The 19,726-nt window shown below is 42.1% G+C and overlaps 1 protein-coding gene across 1 annotated transcript in view; it reads left to right on the top strand.

Moving 5' to 3' along the window:
- Positions 1-19,726, top strand: part of NSFL1C (NSFL1 cofactor) — a 565,621-nt gene that overhangs the window by 467,327 nt on the left and 78,568 nt on the right. The window lies entirely within an intron of this gene.

Here is a 19,726-nt window from a genome sequence, read left to right as displayed (position 1 = left end):
CTTTCCTGGTTCCTCCTTGGAATCTGAAGATTTCAGGGCCTCAGTTTTTGAGATGGGCAGAGTTCGTGAGATGTTCCCACTTTTGCATCCTTTGTGTCTGATCCCTTTTTGGAGATGTTCTCTGGCTGATAAGAGCACCTTGTGCTGGTTCATTGCTTATATTCCACTCCTTACAGTAACATCTTGTAGAACTTTTATGGCTGAGTAGTCCCACTGGACTCTAATCAGTAATGCCAGCAAAGCAGCTTGGAGGCACTCAGACTGGCCCATTAGTTCCAAGAAAGGCAGATAATATTTGTAAAACTTTGCCAAAGTTGTAGTGTCACCTGACTAAACATTATAGTGCTGACTCCAGGACAGTCTCTTTAGTACAGCATAGGTCTTGAAAACAACAGCATTCTGACTTCACGCCACCAGAGAACATTTAAAATTTTGTTTCATCTTTCAGGGTTTTATTTCATTTGTATACATTAACCAAAGTACTGTGGACCCTTTTCAGACTCAGCCCCACAGCACTGTCTAGTTAAATGACTTGCTTAGTTTTGCACATTTTTTTTTAATTAGCAAATTACGTCAGTGGACTTTATATCTTTGGACAGATGTGGCCAAAGGGTCTGCTCTTCTGCCCACCGCTGTTAGAAGATTCAGCTGTTCATCCAGTGTGTCCTAATTCTAGTTGCAGCAGGTTTAGAAGCTGGTGGAAAAGCTTGAAGTTTTTTTCTGAGTGCAGGATGGAGGGGGTAATCCCTGAGCTCTTATTCTCTGCCTTCTTGGTGTGATAGCATGTATTCCACTGTACCTTGAATATGCAGTGCTTTGTCAGGGTTGTATGCTCAGGAGTTTGCCTGCTGGAGATGCCATGGCTCATTCTGTTCTCTGTTGTAGAGAAGCTCATTAACAGTGCCCTGGATGCTCATATCATGGAAGATAAGATATTGGACCAGTCCACCTAGGAAGTGGTTGTAGATCCTTGTGTAGAAGACTGTATGAACACCCCTTCCCCTGATGCCTCTACCCTGTCTTCTGCTAAACCTGGCCAGTGCTGGAAAAGAAAGAAGAATCCTCCTGAATTCCTGAGGAGAGCTTTTTAAGTTTCATTTAGGTTCAACCTTTGCAGCTCTGGAGAAGTCTACCATAGTATATACTTTATCTCCCTCAACACTGCCAGGCCAGTATCAGTCCTTAATGTGGCATTTTGATACACACCGGGGGGGGGGGTCACCAGGTTCTGTTTAACTTGAGTAATTACTGGAGACTAGAGACTTGAAAACGTTTTCACCTTTGAGCTTTTCTTAAAGTTCATAGGTCCTCCTCCAGAAGGAACTTTGCAGATCAATCCACTTCATAGGTTCTTGAAACCGATCCAGACACTACTGCTCAGATGGGACCTTGGATGTCATTTTGGTGCTAGATGAGTTACTGGTTTTATTTCTTTATCCTTCTGGTCTCAGAAGATCAATGGCTTTTTTCCGGTTCTGGAGTTCAGCTTTTTCTAGTACATGCACAATTTTGTGCATGAAGATGCCCTTCCTTAGATCACTGTTAGTGTTCGAAACTGTTGGTTTGTCTAAATAAACTGGATGTCCAGCAGAGGCACCAGAGCCAAAATCATTCCACAGAGCCATACATCTGACTTATGACTGAACCCAATGACCATAGAGGTACATAAGTGGACATGTGGTCATGAAAACCACAGACTCTTGCTGCCAGTCCAAATGTAGGGGTGTGACCTATCGGTCTGCTGTACATCTGGTCATTGGTATAGTTTGTGACTTCACTTGTTCAGATAAGTGCCCATAGGAGGGGGACCATCCTTTTTTTAATGGTTTAAACTGTAGGCAAACTCCTTATAAGGATCTCCACTTAGTGTCTTTTTTGCCTTGGTGCGGAGCATGGCTGTAAAAATTGCAATATTTGTCAGTCATTTGTACCAAAAACCTTTACATTCCTGCCTTTCCTGCCTTAATACTTATCTTGAGACCCAGATCCTTAAGTGCTTCATCCAAACTAAAATGGAAGACCCTACCACTCAGATGTCCAGCTCATTCCGAAAAAGAAATTCAAATGGCCTAAGCCAGCAACTTCATCTGCCCAGTCGTATTCAGACGTACTTATTGAGGTTTCACAAGAACTCACTGTACTTTCAACTGCTTTTTAGGTGCCTACTACTGCATCTCTGCTGGAGGGCTGGTATGATGTCTGATTCTCGACATCTGATATGACTGACCTTACTGATATGGTGGAGAAGGAGGAACATCGATGCATAATTTCAGAAGGGCCTGCGGGCATTCTCCAAATTTTAATTCAGGAAGAGGTACCAGAGTCTTTAATTGAAGTGCGTTGGGGGTCTGGTCTAACATAATTTGTTAAAATGGCGCTCCTAAAAAGAAATGAAAAATGTTTCCTCTCTACTGATATCTCAGGAAAAAAATGGATGGATTTTTTTTCCCCAAGGTCTATTTAAGGCCATTTTGGCTCTCAGACCTCTGTCATTTCTTTCTTCTGCTCCTACTTCCCCTGCCACACAGAGACGACTGGAGTCATTTTCTGAGGAGATAGAGGCAGAGTCTGATTTGGATAAACATTCTATGGCCCTCTCATCCCAGAGTCATTCCCCAGGCCAGGTTTTCTCTGATGAGAGTACTTTATTCCTTAATTACCCAGCAGAGGAAATCTCCTTTGAGAAAACTATGAACTAAGATGATGCAGCATTTTGAGTGAGAATCCAGGCAGACACCTGATGTTCAAAACAGATGTTACACTACTAGAGTCTGGCATCCCTACATCTGCTCCTGTCCCTCCAGTGCTGGAGGCTTTTCTAGACACTTTTGCATCCACTTCTGTTGCACCAGGCTCTCAACCTCCAGTACTTAAAAGACCAGTTCTATAATGTTCCTACATAAAAATCTCTTGCCCAGATATCTCTGCCTTTTCTATTTCAACTGACAAGCCATCTAAACATGTACCTGCTGTCAATGCCGTCACCTCAGACAAAGATAGTAGGGCAGTGGACAGATATGAGAAGGTGTACACCTCCTTCACTCTGGCTTTCAGCTGTAAACTACCAAACTCAGATGACATTTTTGTTGTCCATTCTGACTAATTTGAGTAAAACTGTTTTCTCTGGTACCAAGGCATAGCATTAAGTGCAGTTATGATACAGTAAAAGCTTTGTCAAGAGCATCTGCTACCACATCTTTCATTAGAAGATATCTATGCCTCCTTTTCCCAGTCTTTATCTGGGGATGTTAAAGCTAAACTTTTGGATCCCCCTCCCCTTAATTTAATTTGATCTCCACCTTCAGCAAGCCATAAAGAAGACACACCAGAAGCCACTTGAGCAGTCTGCAACTTGAACGGCTTTACATGCCAACTGAAGCAACACAACACGTGATGTGTAAACAGCTCTGCACTGCACCACTCTGGGTTCAGCTGGTACTAATGTATCTACATGAATTTGTGCCGTAACTGTCTGCTGTACAAAACGTAATGTACTGTTAACACAACTGTACCCTCCTCTGTCATCTCATCTCCTTTATCTGCCATGCCCCTCTTTCCCTCCTCCCTGTCTTTGGGCTGCTCTAACTCTCTATCTTTCTGTGTCCTAAATTTTGAACATGTCTTTATAGTCACACATTCTTATAACCTGACAATCTGTGCATATTGGTGATTCGCTACATATACCTCCCTGTATTTAAAAAATATGCAGCCCATGTAACTGTATTTTTATTTGAAGCTGTTTGCAACTGATGTAATGAATGACAAGGATAACTAAATAATGGAACCGTTGCTTATGAATGAAACTGTAAATGATGAAACAGTGCAAATGTCCTGTCTGTATGGTGGAGCTTTTCTCCTTGGGCCTCCATTGAAAAAGATCACTGCTGAGTCAGACTTTCCTGATAAACAGATGCCAGTAAATAAATAAATAGGGCTCTTATTTGGCCCAGAAAGAGCCAACTTGTTTAAATCCTTACAAGGTAAAACTATGCAAGATTTTGAACAAATTTTCCTCACTTCGGTCCACCAAGTAACAGAGAAACTACCTGGGTAAGCCCACTTCCTTCTCGCACAATGACTCAAGGCCTTCACAGAAGGGCAGGAAAGTACCTATACAGAGATTTCAGGATAAGTCAGCCAGGGATTTTTTGGGAGGCCTCCTTTTCCAGCAAGTCAGCTTGACCGTTTCTTGTCTCCAGTTCCCCTCAGTCCCACTCTCCTATCAGAAAGACTGACTTCATCTCTTTCTACTCTGCAACTCAATGTCAGACAAATGAGTTTTCCTTTATCTAACAGGGTTATAAAATTACTTGGAAGGAGATTCAACCATTCAAAAGTATCACACCATAATAGTAAGTGGGAAAAAGCTTTTATTCCAAACTTTTTCCGGTACCCAGAAAAGGGCAATAGAGACCAGACCCATAATGTCCCATCGCAGTACTTTTGTGATGGTCCCCTCCTTCAAAATGTCAGTGCAGACTCTTCTTCCTTTCACCCTTCCTCGGGCCTTCCTGGTCTTGAATGATGCTTATTTATCTCCATAAGATATGCAGTTTGTTCCACACACTTTCAGTTCTCTGCATTGCCCTTTTGATTGTCTACAAACCCAGAATCATCACAAAAAGTACCTCATGCCACCTTTTGCCTTTTGTAGAACTCGAAATACATAATAAATACAACTGCCCAGATGGCTTTCCTTACGCCAGAAAAGCAAATTAATTTGGTGACTTACTTCAAACAGGTGGCCACAAAAACCCTGCTATCTGCAAGGCAAATACTGCAGGCCTTTGGGGTTCATGGCCTCATGTATTCTTCTAACTCCATATGCAAGACTGCATATGAGGAAACTTCAGTGGTACTTAAACAGTTTATGGAGTCAACATTGTCACAGCCTGGAAACAATGATTCATATCATACCTTGCCTGCGCCTAGAGTTCCTGTGGTGGGCAGAGGCCTGCCACCAAAACAAGGGGCTGCCATTCACACCACCCTCTGCCACCCAAACCCTAACTACAGACGCATCAGAATATGCATGGGGGGGCTCATCTGGCAGGGATGTGCATTCAGGGCAAATGGAGCCCAAATCAAATGCACCTTCCTATCAATCAAAAAGAAATGCTAGCTGTACAGAATGTACTGACAGCCTTCAAGGACTACCTTCATCCAGGACAATTACTGATAAAGACGGACAACACCACGGTTATGTGGTACATAAACAAGCAGGGGGGTAGACATTCCTACCCTCTGTGCAGACTAGCCATGGCATTGTGGAACACGGCCTTGAGCTACCAAGTACAACTACAAGCTCAGTTCCTGCCAGGAAAGCAGAATGTTCTGGCAGACGAACTAAGCAGAAATCTCATGGACCCTCACAAATGGAAACTAGAACCATGGATTTTCAACATGTTGACACGCAAATAAGGGAGCCCAGACATGGATCTTTTTGCCTCACCCCAGAACTACCAGTTGGACAAATTTTGCACAAGAACTCATCACAAAAAAGCCTGGAAAGTGGATGCTCTGTCCTTCAGTCTATGCCTTTTCCCCCCTCTACCTTTGCTGTCCAAAGTTCTACTAAGTCAAACAGGACAAGCCAAAAATGATTTTGATTTCTCCAGACTGGCCTCGCTAACACTGGTACCCACTCCTGCGCAGTGTCACACATTTGTCCATGGCACCTGCTACAGACACCTTCCTTACTGTCTCAGCAGGAGAATCAAATTCTGCACCCTCAGCTCCAAACATTGAATCTTGCAGCTTGGCTAATCACTTAAATTCACCCTTAGCATCCCTCAGCAAACCTGTGATGGATGTCATTTTGGAGGCGAGAAGACCTAGTACTAGAAAATCTTATGCTGACAAATGGAAAAGATTCTGTGCCTGGAATCAATCTCAAGGGATGAGCACAGCAGTGCCCAATTTACCTCAGATTTTGCAATACTTAACTGAGATGCTTCATAAAGGCCTGTCTTTTTCTTCCATAAAAATCCATGCCTCAGCCATTTCAACTCATTACAGCACAGACCCCCCCCTCTTCTCTCATCCTCTTCTAAAGTAGTATCTCAGAGGGGCCAAAAACTTGAGACCACCCAGAATAGCTCCAACCCCTTCCTGGGACCTTAACTTTATGTTGGAGAAACTCATTTTACCTCCTTTTGAGCCAGCTGCAACTGCAGACTTAAAATTTCTTCCCTGGAAAACAGCCTTCCTTTTAGCAATCACTTCAGCTAGAAGGATATATGAATTACAGCCCCTTATGGCAGTGGAGCCTTTCATCATCTTTCATATAGACAGGGTGTCACTCAGGACCAATCCATCATTCATGCCCAAGGTGGTAGCCAGTGGGGCTCATAATCAGTCCATTCATTTGCCAACTTTCTGTCCCAATCCACAGAACAAGGGAAAGCGGATTCTGCATTCACTGGATATACACAGCCAACTTAGATTCTACTTGGACAGGACTAAATCTCAATGAAAATTTGAACAACTGCCGGTAGCATTTGCTGCAGGGGCAGAGGGGAAGGCAATTTCAAAGCAAACCATTTCTAAATGGATAAGCCATTGTATTCATTTCTCTTATAAGCACCATGGAAAACCTATTCCCCAGGGGATCTCATTCCACCAGGGCTGCATCTACTTCAGCAGCCTTTCTCAGAGGTGTTCCTACCAGGGATATTCTAGAAGCTGCTACCTGGAGTTCAGTTCATACTTTCACCAAGCATTACCACTTACCAATTTTCTCTAAATCCAGAGCTGGCTTTGCCACTGCTGTTTTGCAGGGCCTTATAGCTAGTCCTAATGCTGTATAAATCCATCCTCCCAACCTTAGCTTTTGGAATCTACCCAAATGTAATGACTGCAACAGTGAAACACGATGAACATAGTACAGTTGTGTACACTTACCATAAATGTAGATGTTCGAGTGTATTCACTGTTGCAGTCCTGGTTATCCTCCCTCCAGCCCCTGTTTTTCTTTTACTATACCTCCTTTCTTTTATTATGCTTAAAAGCCTTTTTGGTGTATTTGCTTTTGTTTGGAGGTATATTTTTGTGTTGTTATATATACATATATATATATTTTTTTTTTGCTCCCCATTTGGGGGGCACCTGACATCTGGGGCAAGAAAAACTGATGTAATGGCGTCGGCTGCATGTTTTATACTCCTGATGTCATGGAAGAAGGGACAGCAACTGACGCAGGACCCAAGACTTTGTTAATCAGGTCGACTGAGGATCAGGCCAACTGAGGGCAACCTGCCAGCAGATTACCCAAATGTAATGACTGCAACAGTGAATACACTCAAACATCTACATTTATGGTAAGTGTACACAACTGTACTTTCTCTGCCATCTAGCCACTGAATCATCAGCACAAGTTACTCCACAGAATGGACATGCTCACGCTACACAAGTGTCCATACTTAATCACAGTTTCTTATGCCTCAACCTGTCAGCATGAATGATGGGAATCCCTTTCAAACACCAATTTTCTCAGGACATTCTACCACTAGAAAGTCCTGCATTTCCAAATGGAAAATATTTTCTGCCTGGTGGTGTACTAAAAAAAAACAGGACCATATTCAAACAGGGGATGTTCTTCGTCTTCCATTGCTGCAGTCCTTACTATTGGGTATAGTCCGCATCCAGTCGGCCCGAATACCAGAGTATAAGGCTGACGTCGGTCAGGGCGCATTAGACTGACGTCAGTACGTCAGGGTACTAATGCGCATGACCGGCGTCATATCCTCAGTCTTTTTTGCCGCGTGATCCGATGCAGAAGCAGTTTTGCGAGTGCAGGTTGGCGTTCTGAAATATTTCCGAAACCGGAGTTTCAGACCGAATCAGAGTTGGCTAAGTACCCCGTTGGGGAACATTTTGGTTTTTCTTGCCTCAGTATTTAACCGGATGTCAGAAAAGTGAATAACTGTATTTCTTGTGGGAAACAAATACCTCATAGGGATTACCATACATTATGTATACCTTGTTTAGGGCCTGAGCACGACGTTGTTGGTTGCCGCTCTTGTGCTAAGTTTAACAAACGCACTATTAAGAGGAGGTTAGACTGTGCCAGATTAGTGTTTGGGAAGCGTTGCAATTATAAAATGCCGTCGGATGCTCCGGCGCCCGCTTCATCCAAGAAGCGCAAGGACAAAACAGCGAAGCCTAGGGTTGATGAACCGGCAGTCCCAGACGTCGGTTCTTTAGATGGCTCAGTGGAGCCAGAGGTTTTGCCAGGAGTTTCTATAGAGTCTCAGGCAGAAACTTTACTGTTACAGGATGTACCCTCTCAGGAGGCAGGCCAGGCTGAGGGGGCTTCTCAGGTAACTATTCTTCCCTCTCTTCCCAAAGTAGTTAGAGCCTCTCCTTCTGTTGCCAAAACTTCTTTTAGAGGTAGGCCAACTTCAGCTTCAGTAGGGGCTTCTCCTAGCCTTTCGGGTTCTGTACCTAAGAAACATATGCTTAAAATGGCAGAAGATTTGATTACTATGATTAGAGGTTCTATGGGCCCTCCTGATAAGAGGCCTAGAGTGGAACCAGAGTTTGACAGTTTTGAACAGGGTTCCGGGGCTTCTGAATCTTCTGCGGAAGATTTGCAGGAGTATCCTCATTCTGATTCTGATGTGGATGATGCCACTCCTTCGGCTTCTCCTCCTGAGGATTTTTCATTTTCAGAGACTCTGCATTCCATGAGGGAGCACTTTAAATGGGAAGGCCAGGATTACTCTGATTCCAGGAAGAGGCTTAGGGAATTCTTGTTTTTACCCCAGCATAGGCCCTTAGCTATACCTCCTGTGTTGAATGTGGTGGAAGATGTTTTTGCAGAGGCTTCCCTGAACCCTGATTCTTTGCCTCCTGTTAAACCTGATAGGTACTATAGGGTGCCCGAAGCTCCTAAGTATTTGTTTAGGAGTCCTAGGGCGGACCCAGAAACTGTTTCTCAGGGGCCTAAAGGTGTTAAAGCCTCTGTGATTAAAAATCCTGTTCCCACTGACAAAGAGGCAAGGGCGTTAGATAGGTGGGGTAAGAAAGTGTATACTTCTTCCACTCTAGCCATGAGAGCGTTGAATTGTCAGTTTCACATGCTGAAATATCAAAATTATCTCCTTTCACAATTGAAATCTAAGGTGGATGCTTTGGCGGAAGGTATTGATTGTAAAGACTTGCTGGATTTAGTTTATGTGTCTGAACAAGTGGGCAAGCATTCTTTGCAATGTGGTTTTGATGCTGTGCAGGCCTCCTCGAGGGTGGCTGCCACTAGTTCTGTTCTTCGCAGGCATGCCTGGTTGAGGGATCAAAATTTGGCTGAGCATGTTAAGACAAGGATTTTGGATGCTCCTTTACAGTCTGATGTGTTGTTTGGTTCACCTGTGGAAGCAGTTTTAAAGAAAATGGAGGACAAAGCTAAGTCTATGCAAACTGTTAAAGATTTTTGCAGGTACAGCCACGAAGTTTAGTAGAAATTGGCCTGCTAAGGGGTGGACATATCCTGCTTATGATTCCCAGTCTAGGGGTAGGTCTAGACGTGGTAGGGGCAGGGCTCCAGGTTCTTTTAGGCCTAGAACAGGAGTTCACCTGCTCAGACTTCTGGTGAGGGCAGGGGTCAGTCCTTTCGTAAACAGACCCAATGACCTGCCTTTTCTACTGCCAGTAGATTCTCGTCTGGCAGCTCCTTTGGAAGGACAACTATCTCTTTTCAAAGGAAATTGGGATTTAATTACTCAAGACAGATGGGTGTTGGACATCATTCTACCAGTCCCTGTGTCAGAAAGGGGCCTAGGATTTTATTCTCGCATGTTCCTAGTACCAGAGAAGGGGAACACGTGGAGACTGCTTTTGGATTTATCTCTCCTCAACACTTATCTGGACATTCCCAAGTTCAAGATGTTGACGTTACAACAGCTTTTACCCCTGCTGGGCAAAGATCACTGGATGGTAACTTTAGATCTCAAGGAAGCTTACCTTCATGTGCATATCAGGCTAAGTTACAGGAAGTATCTGCGGTTTCAAGCTGGAGATTCTCATTATCAGTTCTCTGCATTGCCCTTTGGCTTATCTACTGCCAGAATATTCACAAAGGTTCTGGCTCCAGTGATAGCTTACTTCAGGCTACAAGGACTTCAAATCTATCCTTATTTAGACGACTGCCTGATTCTGGCTCAAGAAAAGGAAGACCTTCTACAGCATCTGGGATATCTTATAGCAGTGCTAAGATGCCTAGGGTATTCTGTGAATGAAATAAAGTCCAGTCTAGTACCCTCTCACGACATGTGCTTTCTGGGTGTGAGACTGAATACAGCAGCCCAGATGGTCTTTTTAACCCCGGACAAACAAAAGAGTCTGTCACTTTACTTCCATCAACTATCTCATCCGTCCGTGCTGACTGCAGAGACAGTCCTTCAAGCATTAGGGTTCATGGCATCTTGTATTCTGGTGCTTCCCAATGCCAAACTGCATATGAGGAAGTTACAATGGTATCTCAAAAATGTATGGACACAGCACTGCCAGAATTTAGACACTGTCATTCAAATAATACCTTGCCTTCAAAGAGTATTTTTGTGGTGGGCTCAGGAATGTCACCTAAACAAGGGACTCTCTGTGACCCGGCCAGAGGCGAGTCAGATTTTACCGACAGATGCCTCAGACATTGCTTGGGGAGCTCATCTAAATGTAAAGTGGATACAAGACAAGTGGCCTGCCAGACTACAGCATCTACATATCAACATAAAGGAGGTGTTAGCAGTCCAGTTCGCATTGCTGGCTTTCAAGGAGTTACTTCTTCCAGGGCAGGTGTTGATTCTAACAGACAACACAACTGTCATGTGGTACTTCAACAAACAAGGGGAACACATTCTTATCCTCTATGCAGGCATGCAATGATTTTATGGGAGACTGCCACGCTTGCACCTAACTCTTCAGGCAAGGTTTCTGCCAGGAGCACAGAACTCCTTAGCAGATGTGTTAAGCAGACAAATCATGGATCCCCACAAGTGGAAACTGGATCTTCATGTATTTCAGAAATTGACAGTGTCATGGGGAACTCCAGACATAGATCTGTTCGCTTCTCCACTAAACCACCAGCTGCCACAGTTTTGCACAAAGGGGTTTCATCACACAGCTTGGAAAGTGGATGCTCTGTCTTTCAGTTGGACAAACCTTCATCTGTATACCTTTCCACCTCTGCCTCTTCTTCCAAAGGTACTGTTAAAAGTCAGACAGGACAGGCCAAGGATGATTTTGATAGCTCCAGATTGGCCTCGGCAACACTGGTACCCTCTACTACGGAGTCTGGTAAAGAAGCCTCCATGGCCTTAACCTTTGATTCCACATCTGTTATCCCAGCAGGACGGTCATCTGCTCAATGTCAAGCTTCACTCTCTTCATCTGACAGCCTGGCATATTCTGTGTTGAAACACAGCAGGTCTCAACTTCCTCAACAAGTTTTAAATGTGATTATGGAAGCTAGAAGACCTAGTACAAGGAAAGTGTACGCAGCAAAATGGAAGAGATTTTTATTTTGGTGTAAAGCAAAGAATTTGGAGATTTCTGAGCCTAATTTGAGTATGGCTCTTCAATATCTTACTGAGTTACTGGACAAGGGTCTGTCCTTCTCTTCCATCAAGATTCATGCTGCAGCAATCTCAGCTCACTATGATTGTGACCCACCATTGTTTTCGCATCCTTTGTTCAAGCAGTTTCTTAGTGGTGCTAAGAATATAAGACCCCCACGTAGAGCTCCTGCTCCTGCTTGGGATCTCAATTTTGTGTTGGAAAAACTTACTCTACAACCTTTTGAGCCTGCGGCTACTGCTGAATTGAAATATTTGTCATGGAAGACTGCTTTTTTGTTGGCTATTACTTCTGCAAGAAGGGTGTCTGAGTTGCAGGCCCTTATGGCAGTCGAGCCCTTTTTGATTTTCCATAAGGATAGGGTATCATTACGTACTAATCCTTCCTTTATGCCTAAGGTGGTTTCTAGTGTGGCTTTAAACCAAACTATTCATTTGCCTACCTTTTATGCAGACCCCCAAAATAAAGGGGAAAAGATTTTGCATACTTTAGATGTACACAGGCAATTGCGTTATTACTTAAGCAGGACTAAGGATTTTAGGCAGTCTCAGCAGTTGTTTGTTTCTTTTGCTTTGAATTCGCAGGGCAAGCCTATGTCAAAACAAACTATTTCTAGGTGGATTGGCTTTTGCATTGCATTTTGTTATTCCCATCATGGCAAGGAGGTTCCAGCTGGGATTAGGCCTCATTCCACTAGGGCTACTGCCACTTCAACAGCATTTCTACGGGGGGTGGCAACTAAGGATATTTTGGAAGCAGCTACTTGGAGTTCAGTGCATACTTTCTCTAAGCATTATCACCTTCCTATCTACTCTAAGTCTAGGGCTGGTTTTGCCACAGCTGTTTTGCAAGGCATGTTGTCAGCTCCTGCTTCTTTATGATTTGCCAGCCTCCCTTACCTCTGCTTTGGGATTCTACCCAATAGTAAGGACTGCAGCAATGGAAGACGAAGAACATAGTACAGTTTTGTACCTACCATAAATGTAGATGTTCGAGGATTCCATTGCTGCAGTCCAATTTACCCTCCCTCCTTCCCCTCTGTGTTTAGGGGTGGTTGTGTAGGTGCTTTACCTGCTTATATTTTTGTATATATTCTTCATGTTTTGGTGCAGGTATTTTGGGCCTTGTCTTTTTAGGGTCTTCTGACATCTGGGGCAAGAAAAGACTGAGGATATGACGCCGGTCATGCGCATTAGTACCCTGACGTACTGACGTCAGTCTAATGCGCCCTGACCGACGTCAGCCTTATACTCTGGTATTCGGGCCGACTGGATGCGGACTATACCCAATAGTAAGGACTGCAGCAATGGAATCCTCGAACATCTACATTTATGGTAGGTACAAAACTGTACTTTTCTACTATCCTCTCTTACTTGTGTGAACAGTTGAAAGCTGGTCTAGCCCACTCTTTGATTAAGGCACACTTATCAGTCATTTCTGAGTGCTTGCCTATAGGGCCTTCCACTATCTAAGCTTGAGGTGAAGCAGTTTCTCAAAGCTGCTCTTCATGTAAACCCCCTGAGAAACTATCTCACCTTCCTTGGACCCTCATTTTTCCCTAGAAAATCTTATTTTGCCACTCTTTCAACCAGAGGTTTCCTCCTCACTAAAATTTTGTGCATGGAAAAAACATCCATCTAGTGGCCCTTAATTCTGCTCGGAGTTTCTGAGCTCCAAGCCCTGATGGCCTCCCCTCATTTTCTTATCTTTCATAAGGACAGGATTTCTCAGAGGGCCAGTCCTTCATTCATGCCTGAGGCTGTCAGTGAGTTGTCCGTCAACTAGGCCATACATCTTCTCACCTTTTTCCTAACCCTCAGAACAAGGGGAAGCAGGTTCTCCATTCTCTGGATATGCACAGACCACTCACATTTTATTTAGATAAAACAAAGGCCATCTGCAGGACAACCAGTTTTCTTTCCAGGAAGCCAAATTGGGAAACCCGGTATTAAACTATTGCTGACTGAATTTCTAAATGCATTTCCTTTTGCTACATCCACCATGGTAAAAATTGCCTTTCCCAGGTAAAGCCCATTCCACTATAGCAATTCTCTCTCCTGGAGCCTTTTACAACGGAATTGATTATAGAGCTATCCTAGATGCAGCAACTTGGTCTTCTGTACACACCTTTACCACTCCTTGTAGAGTAGATGCTTCCTCTAGGTCTGCTCTCTCTAGACTAATTGACAGTTCCCCTGTGCCTGATCCATCCACCCTCACTGCTCACTGTTACTCATTCACCTCTCTTACAAATAATAAGGTTTGGGGTTTCGTTCAGATGCTTTAATATATACAAACGCATCAGGATATCCACGTAACAGCATCTTTAAATACGAACAAACTAACAAACCAAATTTTATGGGCGTTTTGTGGATGATGTGTTTATATTGTGGGATGGCAATGCTCAAGACCTACTTGACTTTCAACAGTATTTAAATGGGACCACTGATTTTCTTAGGTTCACCCTTAACCATTCAAGAAAGGAAATTGATTTCTTGGATGTAAGACTTGCCTATGATGTGGACCTAGGTATAAACACTTGCATCTATCGTAACGGGACTTGGAAGAACCACCACCTACACAGAAATAGTATGCATTCTCATCACAATTTTAAAAATATATTGGATAATCATATCGTTAGAACATCAAGGCTCTGTACAAGAGACTGTGATCTAATACAAGAAACTGAACAAATACAGGGCTTTTTACAGGGTAGAGGATATTCAGAACAAGAAACTGCTATGAAAGCAGATAAGCTAGACAATATTAGGAATACAAATGGACGTCCTTATTTTAAGAAAAAAGATGTGATGAGGCAAGCTAATAGAAATTCGAGAGATACTGCGGATTTCAATAAGACCTTAAAGTCTATGTTGACTTACAGCTCTGATTCTCGATTGGTATGTGATACCATACGCAAGTATTGGCCAGTGTTGACAGAGAATGACAAGATTAAAGAAATAGTAGGGGAAACGCCACGCTTTATCTATAAGAATAAAAATAATTTAAAAAGGATGCTGTGTTTTAAAGACAGAGTTCCAAGAAGAATTGGGCTCCAGACATCCAAGAAAGGCACATACAGATGTGGCAAATGTAAAGCTTGCCCCTTTATTAATACCAGCAGTTGCTTTTTACATCCTATCTCAGATCCACATTTCCATCTTAATGGATATGCTACCTACCTTTCCCGAGACTTAGTTTATCTAGCTAGCTGTAAGAAATGTGCAGCTTTCTATGTAGGTAAAACTAACCAGCTGTTTAAGTTCAGGATTATGCAACATCTGTGAGATATTATCAAAGTTGATACTAACAATGCACTAGCTGCTCATGTTGCACAGTCTCCCACACACACTTTCACCTTTATGGTCTTGGATCTCATTGTATCTAACCCTCATGGGGGTGATCTTAAAAATCTCACAGAAGTACGAGAAACTGGGTGGATAATAAATCTTAGAGCCGATAGGCATCCTGGCATAAATAATATAGTGCCACTGAAGCCAGTACTTAAAAATAGACGCTCAAAAATTACTTGATCATGCTTATACTGTTCAAAAAGTTTTTCTGTTTGAAGAGCTACAGCTTTAAGATGCCAAAAGTTGTATTATACTTGCGTAACAGGACGTCATTGGATAGCAAGTTTCTGATTGGATGGGAGCATGTTTTTAAACTAGTGAACAGAGCTAATTTCGTAGATCTGATGAAGGCTGAATAGCCGAAAGTGCTCATCTACTAAAGCTCTTGGATTTCATCTATATGTTTTGTCTTCAATAAAGGAAGGTGTTTATAATGGTGGTTGTTCATTTTTACTTACGGACTGCCTTCAGCTGTTTAGGGTGCATTGTTTGTTTCATTTTATTTAAATTGGTGTATGCACTCTACACGGCACACGATGGATATATGTGTTGAAAGAAATAGAAACATGCTTCAACAAACTTCATTTGGAAATTCAGGTGAGCAGGTTAATCCACTTCTCACTCTGAATTTAGGTATACAACTTGCTGAAACTGAAATTACATCTAAACCTAATGTTAATTTTGATAAAGTGGAAAACGCTGCCTTTCATCTTAAATGCCTCCAATGGCAGTGCTTTCACTTGGAGGCGAGTATCCATCATAAAATCATACCGAGATGTATGTGTATAAAGTGTATGCCGAGTTATGGCAACAGCCCTCTTCAGTTACTAGCTAAGTGGCAAGCGTTAAATCTGCAGACTAGCTTCGCTTGTATGAATCTTCTGATTATTTCAAACCAGAAGAGGAAAGTGTAAAAGAGCTAATTCAGAAAAAACAAAAAGAATTGGAAGAGATGAATTTGGACAATATCGGTCTGTCGGCTTGAAGCACTACAACATAACTTAAATGCGTATGACAATAGACTTAGAAAACACGCAAATTATTGCGTGACTCTAGTGATTTTAAATTAGGTCAGATCTTTGAATGGCCTAAAGAGGATTGTAGACCTAAAAACAGTAATAGAGCTACGGACAGTAATGGAGGTATGAGTTTAAGAAAACAAGTGACGCACTCGAAGGCTGATCTGCCTTCACGAAAGGTGATTGGACAGAATGAAATTCTTCCCTCCCGCTCACCTAGTCTAGCTGCTGGACCTTTCCACTCCAATTCTGTTCAGGAAATGACTAGCACTGTGAGTAACCAGGACATCGACAGTGTTATCCCTTTGCAAAACATCTCAAATCTTGACAGTGCGAATGCAAACTTGGACAATTCAGCTACTTGTTCTTCAGCACTTGTTGTGAGACCAAAACAAGGTGTTTCATACGCACCTATCTTTCAGAGTCTACCGTTTTTTCTGATGCAACGCACAGAACGCAATTCCATATCGCAGAGCAGAGAGAGAAAAAGAAAAAAAATGCTCTATTAAATAATGAAGCAGACAACTTAGTTTTTAATCTATCACAATGGCAACTAAGTGAAGAACAGATGAAAATTCTCAAAGGATTGAGTTTTATACCCTCCATTCACTCCAATTTAAGTGAGTTTAGCCTTGATATTAGATATTTTTGCAGAAATTTCACTGTAAAAAGTATTTTTGGGAATAACCAGAAAACAGAAGGCTCTCACTTTAAGAAACCTAGTACCTTTGTACCAGTTAATTCAACGAATGTTGAGCTATTTGCTCGACTATGTGAGAATGAGATTTATGAGCACAAGAGTCAAGGGGGGACATAATCGACATTTTTTTAATATGACGCCTGGAGAAAGAATAGCCTTAAATGAGCTCAAGGACAATGAGATGATCGTAATTAAACCAGCTGATAAAGGTGCCATTGACGTTATGTACTCAACATGGTACATTAGAATGGAATCTATGCTAAGTGACTCACTCACATACATTAAACTCACCAAAAGTGAAGTAATTACTGCTATCAATAAGGTGATTGACACTTTGGAAGCATTCCTGCTGTATGGGCATCTGAGTAAGGAATTTTGATTTTTTTTTTTTTTTTTTTTTTTAAGGTGGACCATCCTACTATTCTCACCATCAGTGGTCTACCTAAGATGCATAAAGACTTGCACAATCCCCCTCTATGCCCAGTTGTAGCAGGATGAAATTGGGTAACAGAACCTTTATCCATTTATGTAGAAGACGTTTTAAAAGACCATGTACAACAGACTGAGTTGGTCCTGAGGGACACAGGTGATTTTTTAGAATGTCTGTATTGCTCATTAGAAGCTGAGGGAATTCCAAAAGATCCGCTTCTTGTGACCATGGATGTTTGTAATCTTCTCACTGTTATCCCCAACCAATATGGGGTAGAGGCCATCAGGACGTTCCTAACAGACTTGAAAGTTAGGAATGGCCTTGTTTGTGATCTTTTGACGTTAATACTTGAATCTAACATCTTCACATATGGTGGTGCATATTATCTACAGAACTGGGGTGTAGTGAGGGGCACTCCATATGCCAACAGCTACTCAAATCTCGTACTAGCTGAATGGGAGAAGACCAAAGTCCTGAATGTAGTAAACCCTTGGTTGAACAAACTCAAATTTTATCGGCGTTTTGTGGATGATGTGTTTATATTGTGGGATGGCAATGCTCAAGACCTACTTGACTTTCAACAGTATTTAAATGAGACCACTGATTTTCTTAGGTTCACCCTTAACCATTCAAGAAAGGAAATTGATTTCTTGGATGTAAGACTTGCCTATGATGTGGACCTAGGTATAAACACTTGCATCTATCGTAATGGGACTTGGAAGAACCACCACCTACACAGAAATAGTATGCATTCTCATCACAATTTTAAAAATATATTGGATAATCAGATCGATAGAACATCAAGGCTCTGTACAAGAGACTGTGATCTAATACAAGAAACTGAACAAATACAGGGCTTTTTACAGGGTAGAGGATATTCAGAACAAGAAACTGCTATGAAAGCAGATAAGCTAGACAATATTAGGAATACAAATGGACGTCCTTATTTTAAGAAAAAAGATGTGATGAGGCAAGCTAATAGAAATTCGAGAGATACTGCGGATTTCAATAAGACCTTAAAATGTATGTTTACTTACAGGTCTGATTCTCGATTGGTATGCAATACCATATGCAAGTATTGGCCAGTGTTTACAGACAATAACAAGATTAAAGAAATAGTAGGGGAAACACCACGATTTATCTATAAGAATAAAAAGAATTTAAAAAGGATGCTGTGTTTTAAAGACCGAGTTCCAGGAAGAACTGGGTTCCAGACATCCAAGAAAGGCACATAGAGATGTGGCAAATGTAAAGCTTGCTCCTTTATTAATACCAGCAATTGCTTTTTACATCCTGTCTCAGATCACATTTCCATCTTAATGGATATGCCACTTGCCTTTCCCGAGACTTAGTTTATCTAGCTAGCTGTAAGAAATGTGCAGCTTTCTATGTAGGTAAAACTAACCAGCTGTTTAAGGTCAGGATTATGCAACATTTGTGAGATATTATCAAAGTTGATACTAACAATGCACTAGCTGCTCATGCTGCACAGTCTCCCACACACACTTTCACCTTTATGGTCTTGGATCTCATTGTATCTAACTCTCGTGGGGGTGATCTTAAAAATTTCACAGAAGTACAAGAAACTGAGTGGATAATAAATCTTAGAGCCAATAGGCATCCTGGCTTAAATAATATAGTGCTACTGAAGCCTGTACTTAAAAATAGACGCTCAAAAATTACTTGATCATGCTTATACTGTTCAAAAAGTTTCTTTCTGTTTCAAGAGCTACAGCTTTAAGATGCCAAAAGGTGTGCTATACTTGCGTAACAGTACGTCATTGAATTGCAAGCTTCTGATTGGATGGGACCATGTTTTTAAACTAGTGAACAGGGCTCATTTCTTGGATCTGATGAAGGCTGAATAGCTGAAAGCGCTCATCCTCGACTAGAGCTCTTGGATTTTATCTATATGTTTTGTCTTCAATAAAGGAAGGTGTTGTTTATCATGGTGGTTATTCTAGGTTTTTACCCAAACTAACAAACCATGCTTGCATACATACATGTTCACATCTTAACAGCCAACTACAAAATGGCGGTCAGGTTCACGTCCCCAGTATTTATACTCTAGTCCAAGCCCTTGGATAGCTTCTTAAAGGTATATGCACATTTGTTGAGCTACATCCTCCCTCTTAAAAAGATTGCCTTTCATGCAAAACAGTGTTAGAGCTAGGTAAGCATTACTATGTACATTAGAAACAAAATACAGTGTTCATGTCCAATTTGCTTTATATCTGCTACAGAGTTTAGAGATTCGATGTCTTGTGACACAACAGTTGGGACTTGATTTTAGCAGTAGAGATGGGCTGTGGTGCACAACTCTTGTCAGGAACTTCTGGATTTGTCATAGGAACAAGAGTGTCCTCTGGAACTTTCTGTGGAATTGGAACACCGGACAACGTACTCTTAGATGGTCTTTCTCACAGGCTGTTTGCTGTGGTATAGGCTCGGACACTGGTCTCAAATGCTTCCGATTCCACCTAAAAGTTGCTCCTTCTGATTCTATAATGTACGATCTCAGCTCTGAACCAGTATTGTTCCAAACACCAATCCAGTCATAACCTTTGGATGCCTGCATCCTTACCACTTCTCCGTCTTGTAATGGATTGAGCAGTCTACTAGTCTTTTTATAGTAAGACTCCTGGGATAGGCTGTT

The sequence above is a fragment of the Protopterus annectens genome, chromosome 12.part0 (assembly GCF_019279795.1).
Source record: "Protopterus annectens isolate FY-2018-M chromosome 12.part0, PAN1.0, whole genome shotgun sequence".
In the NCBI taxonomy this organism is placed as follows: Eukaryota; Metazoa; Chordata; order Ceratodontiformes; family Protopteridae; genus Protopterus; species Protopterus annectens.
The sequence above is the reverse complement of the archived record's forward strand: the minus strand, read 5'-3'. Positions and strand labels throughout refer to the sequence as shown.